The 5548-nt window shown below is 52.5% G+C and overlaps 1 long non-coding RNA gene across 1 annotated transcript; it reads left to right on the top strand.

Moving 5' to 3' along the window:
* Nucleotides 1–2702: 2702 nt before the first annotated feature.
* Nucleotides 2703–4658, top strand: LOC142047677 (uncharacterized). The gene is made up of 2 exons (XR_012656945.1): nucleotides 2703–3263; nucleotides 3597–4658. It is a non-coding gene; the product is annotated as an uncharacterized LOC142047677 (long non-coding RNA).
* The last annotated feature ends 890 nt before the right edge of the window (nucleotides 4659–5548 follow it).

Below are 5548 nucleotides of genomic sequence, written 5' to 3'. Positions count from 1 at the left end.
GACAGGGTGGTGGAGGCGATGCGATGGAAGGTGAGGTTTGAAATGTTGGCTGGGGGGACATGCGCAGGGCCAGAAAGGAATGACACGCCCATGATGCACAGTGAGACTACAGTCTTCCATACTAAGTGCCCTGATGACCACAGACCCCCTCGGTGTGGGGCAGGACAGAGGAATGGAGAGGAATCCACACTCCCCTTGGGTGGCTGAAGGGATCAGAGTGTGTCACCGGGTTACATATTTTGAAAACTAATCTGATTACTTGCAACTAGTTACTGTCACTCTAATCACCTGCTCAACAGCCCCAGGGAGCAGCATTGTCCTTAGGACTCACCATGGCTTCCAGTTCGGTGGAGGGTCAATAGGACCCTTGATCACACATAGCCCTGGGCACAGAGATAAAACTCCTTCATTCTGTGAAGCTGAAATCAGTGGGAAGCCTGAACACCGGGAGACCTGCCCTTCCCTTCCCAGCGTTGTGCAAATGAGAGGCTGATTGCTTATAACACACCTGGCCAGGCTGGCCTTGCACTACTGGCTGAGAGGACTCATTGCTTTTTGGAGAGGCCCATGAAGCTGCACCTTGGCATTCTTGCTCTCTTCTACCCCACTGCTCTGCCTGAGTTTCAATGTCCTCAGCTTCCCCGTTATATGACACCTTTACGAAATGTCTTCTTCTGAGCCTCCCTTCTTATAATAGTGGCCAGGGCTCCGGTGAGGCCCGGGGGGAAGGAGACATTTTCTATCACCTTTGAAAGAGACTAAACCAGGGGTTGGCAACCTTTCCAAAGTGCTGTGCCGAGTCTTCATTTATTCACTCTGATTTAAGGTTTTGCGTGCCAGTAAGACATTTTAATGTTTTTAGAAGGTCTCTTTCTAGACGTCTATAATATATAACTAAACTATTGTTGTATGTAAAGTAAATAAGGTTTTTAAAATGTTTAAGAAGCTTCATTTAAAACCAAATTAAATGCAGAGCCCCCCCGGACCAGTGGCCAGGAGCCGGGCAGTGTGAGTGCCACTGAAAATCAGCTCGCATGCCACCTTCAGCACCCATGCCATAAGTTGCCTACCCCGGACTAAACCCTGGTGGTGGAAAACTGAGGAAACATCCAGAGCAGAAACTCATTCAGTGTTGCAGACCAGAAAATTTGCAAATTAGCCAGTAAGCACAATGAGAATAATTTAAAAAGCCTACAACAAAATAACCCAGGATACTGCATCCCAAACTCAGCATAAAAGTCACCCACGCTGAGTAATACCAGGCCTCACTACTCTTAAGAGGAGAGGGCTAGCGAGTCAAATAAAATGCTTGGAGTTATAAGACGGGGACATTTGGATTCTGCTCTGGATCCTTTCCTGGTGACTTGGACTAACTCTGTGAAATCCTTGCTGAGAAGCAGGGTGACTGGCTGGGATATTTTGTGAGAATTCATTGGGGCTTGTGGATCAGCCAAGTGAGAATTAGAAAGGTTCTATTGTGCTTATTGTTATTTCTATAGCTCTGCCTGTGCGCTGGATGCTTTATAATCGAGTACAAAGAGGAGGTCTCTGCCCCAAAGCAATTGCACTCTAACTAAATGTCTCGCAGTGTCCCTGCAATGACAGTAAACAGCCCCCCTAAAGACTCAGGGCCTGATTCTTATCTCGAGCTGCTTTCACACACTCTCACTTCACTGTCTTCAAGTTACTCCTTGTTTAGAGCCTTGTAAGTGAAATCAGAATCCAGATCTCACTTTTACTGTGATGCCACAAAAGGAAAATATATTTAATCTGCCAGATAATTTATTCATATATAAATAGAACAGAATTGTAATATAATTACTTATCATCAATTAATAAACTGCCAGATGCATCTATGTAGGCATGGGGGGCTGCCCTCCTGGGTCTGTTTGCAGCATTGGCATCTAAATATTCCCTGCATGACATTCTCTGTTTTTTCGACATGTTTACTTGTATCTCAGACGGCACCCAGTGTAGGGCTGGCATTTGATAAATAAACAATAAAATTGGCCCTGCGTGTCTAGCAGGAAGTCCCATAGAAATGGGCCCCACAGGGAAAAAGTTTGCACTGTTGAAGTTGCACAGAGGGGTCCGATGCAGCGCTACTTCTGTACAAGCTGGGGGGAGAGGAAGGCTGTGGTGCCTGTGGGAAAGGCGCGGATCTGGGACTCAGTTGGATTCTTGGCCCTGGCACAGACTTCCTGTGTGCACTTGGGCAAGTCCCTTAAGACTCCCTGCACCTGGATTGCCCATCTACTCAAGGGGATAATGCTGCCCATCTCCCACCATGTACCTGCCTTCTCTAGCCCTGATCTTGCAAATGACTCATGGGCCTCCAGGAGGGTTAGTGGAGGGCCCTGGGTCGCTGAACCTATGGCAGGATGGGGTGTTAGGCCTTGTGGGCAGGGGCTGTGTGCCGCAGCCCGAAGCAGTCTTCCCTGGGCCTGGCATAACTAAGCGGTGGGGGTGGGGCTGTTGTATCTGGCTCCACATATGTGCAGCGTCCAGCACCACTCGATCTGGCCGGGACCTCTAGGTGCTACAGGCCCAGCTGCCCACAGTCCAGGAGGGGAAAGGGAGACCCTGGCAGGGCTGGCTCCAGCGGCTGGGGGTCACCGCCCCAGAGGGGCCGTGGCCTCCGCAGTGCCCTGCCAGGAGGAGCAGCCAAACGAAGCCACGGGAGGCCGAGGCGCGAAGCACCGCTGGAGATCGCTGCGAGGAAAGGAAGGTGAAAAACCAGCCGGCCCCCCGAGAGCAGAGAAAGAGCCGCCGGTGCAAAGGCAGCGCCCGCCTGCCCGAGGGGAACCGGGGCGGGGAGGACTGTGCTGAGCCGCGCGCGCGGGGGGGGTCCCGGCTGCCGCCTGCGCTTCTTCTTTTTGTGTGTGCAAGAGTCCGAGCAGCAAATCTCTGTTTCCTCCTCTTGTTTTGCGCGGTGCAATGTAGGGATTTCCTCTCCCCTCCCCCAGTCCGCTCGGCTCTTGCAGCTGCAGCAAGGACGTTACTTTGTCTGGATCCCAGCAGCTCCTGCCCGCTCCGAGTGCGAGGGCGCCAGCTCCGGGCATGGGGAGCGGAGGGCATGTAGCCGGGGCCATGCACGCAGCAGCCTCCCCATTTGCATTGGCAAAGGCAGAGGAGCAGGAAGAAAAGGGAGTTCCGTTTGTCCACGCAGCGGGCGAGGCAGGGCCCAGGAGCGGGCTGCTTCGCTTCTCTCCCGGGGCAGGGGGAACATGCGACTCGGCACTAGAAAATCCAGAGTCCGTCAGGTGAGTCCCGTGCGCAGCGCCGTGCCCGGGGCGGCTCCCTGCAGCCCTGGGTGTCCGGGGAGGTGGCAATGAATGAAAAGCCCCGCTCAGCTTTGCGGGGGGGGGAGGCCGGGATCACCTTGCCCCCCCGCCCCAGCAAAGACAGCGGCAGGGGGTGTGTGTGTGTTTGTGCGGGGGGGGTGGGGGTCGATCCCGCTTCGCTCTCATCCATTTTCTGCTGAACGGCCCCCGGCTCCTTTGTGGGGGAGCGGGGCGCGTCCCTCGCCAGAAACCGGTGCTGCTGGAGGCCCCAGCCCTCCGGGCGCGCTAACTGACCGGATTTACTCCACGCAGGCAGGTCGGGGACCCTGGCACCGGAGCAAAATCATAAAATAATCGCAACCGCAGCTGGCCCCAGAACGCAGCGTCCAGCTCCGCCGTGGAAAAATCCGGGATCCGACACAACCCTCCCAACAGCAGCAGTTTCCGCTTTCGGGAAAGCAAGAGGACGCGTTAAAGCAACAGACCCCCACATTACCCCGCATCCGAGGCGTGTTCCAGCGGCCCGCGCTGCAAACTGGCTTCGGGGTCTCCGGGGGCCCCGGTCTCTGCCCTGCTCTGGATTCGGGCTTATCTCGCAGCTCCGGCCCTGGAGGCGGCGGCCTGGCGGTAGGTGCTTGGGCTTGTTTGCCTTTTTCAGTCTTATGTTTTTAAGTCTTTTCCCCTCTCTCCCTGCCCCCCTCATTAATTCCTCAGCGAACGGAGCTTTAATTCCAGAGGGAAACTGCCCCCCTCGCCCTGGTCTATTCTGCATCCACCCCCTCCTGGTGCAATTCAAGGAGCTTTCACGGCAATTCCAATCCCCCCCCCAGGAGCACACAACAAAGGGGGTTAAACCCACTCCGCTTGCTCGGCCGCGTCCTCCCGTGTAGTCAGGGAGCGGAGCGGTGTGTTGTTTACTAACTTTGTGTACCGCCGAGCTGCATAACTGCAGCCAGAGTCCGATCCACTGCAGCTCAGGGCCAGGCCGAGCCGCCACATGGCTCTCGGCTCCAGCGTCTCACAAATAAATCGCTTCTGCTTTCAGAAAACCGCAACGGTTCAGCTGCCGAACGAGCCTGGGCCCAGCCTAAGCTTTGTCTGTAGAACGTAGTTGACATTCGGGGTTTTGTAGCCCGGCAGTGTGGCCTAGAGAGAGAGAGTCTCGTGTGCAATGGGCAGGCTGGGCTTACAGCAAAACTCACCGCGGACATTTTTTGTTAAGGGACGAGAGAATTTTTTTTTCTTCTTCTGCAAATAACATTCCTGGCTCGGATTTTTAATTCTTCATTTGATTATTTTTTTTAATAATTATTTTCGTCTTTGTACTTTTAAAAGCCCAACAAGACTTTGCAAAAATAAATCGACAGAACAAAATAGATCGTGTCTCCAGGTTTCCTTTGCAAATAGATTTACAGCGAACAAGGAAAACACGAGGGAGGCACGGCTGGTGCTACAGATTGTATTTAATGATTGCATTCGAAAACAGCCAGGACGGGTTAAACCCGGCGTCACACAAACACAGATCTGATACTGGACCTGTACAATCTGCAGTTTAAATGTAGCAATCTTTGCATCGCTCTTTTAAAGCTCCAAATGTACTGGCTAAATAGCTGCTTTAGAGCGAAGGAAAAACACAGCTTTGCTTCTGGAAAGCGAATTACAAATAAATACAATTATCCACGCTTTTAACACAATATAAACTTACCGTCCAGACAGGACTAACATTACTTAGAAAAAGGAAGATGTAAAATAGGATGATTGTGCTTTCCTGGGCGCCCTAAAAATCCCGCCTCAACTCCCAGGCTTTTGTTTCTGTTTTCTTGAAGGAAACTGATCGCTGGAATCTGTCACGAAACTTTATCTAGATGCCCTGTAAATTCAGTGTAGAGAGTATATTTATGCTAGTAAACAATGGATTTATGGAACGATTTTTAATTAAAGTGATCGACTTTTCTGTTAACAAAAGCGGTAGTGAAAGCTCCGGGTTCAGCTCACGGGAAGCGACTCCGGCTTGATTCATACACCCGCAGCCTCTTCCTCGAGCGGCGGCTGGTGCGTTTCGAGAGGGGTCGGTTAGACTCGGTATTTTTAGCGTTTGTTTCTCCCCCGTGCTCCTCTTTTGTTCGGTGCAATTCGGTTGCAAAGCGAGGGAAGGAGACTCGGCCCCGGGCTCGTTCAGAAACACGCGGCAGGCTCGGGTCTCCTGGGCCTTTGTTGTTGTTTTGGTTTGGGGTTTTTTTGGTGGTGGTTTTAAATCCGAGAAA

The sequence above is a fragment of the Chelonoidis abingdonii genome, chromosome 13, assembly GCF_003597395.2.
Source record: "Chelonoidis abingdonii isolate Lonesome George chromosome 13, CheloAbing_2.0, whole genome shotgun sequence".
Taxonomy (NCBI): domain Eukaryota; kingdom Metazoa; phylum Chordata; order Testudines; family Testudinidae; genus Chelonoidis; species Chelonoidis abingdonii.
This window is presented reverse-complemented; position numbering and strand designations above follow the sequence as displayed.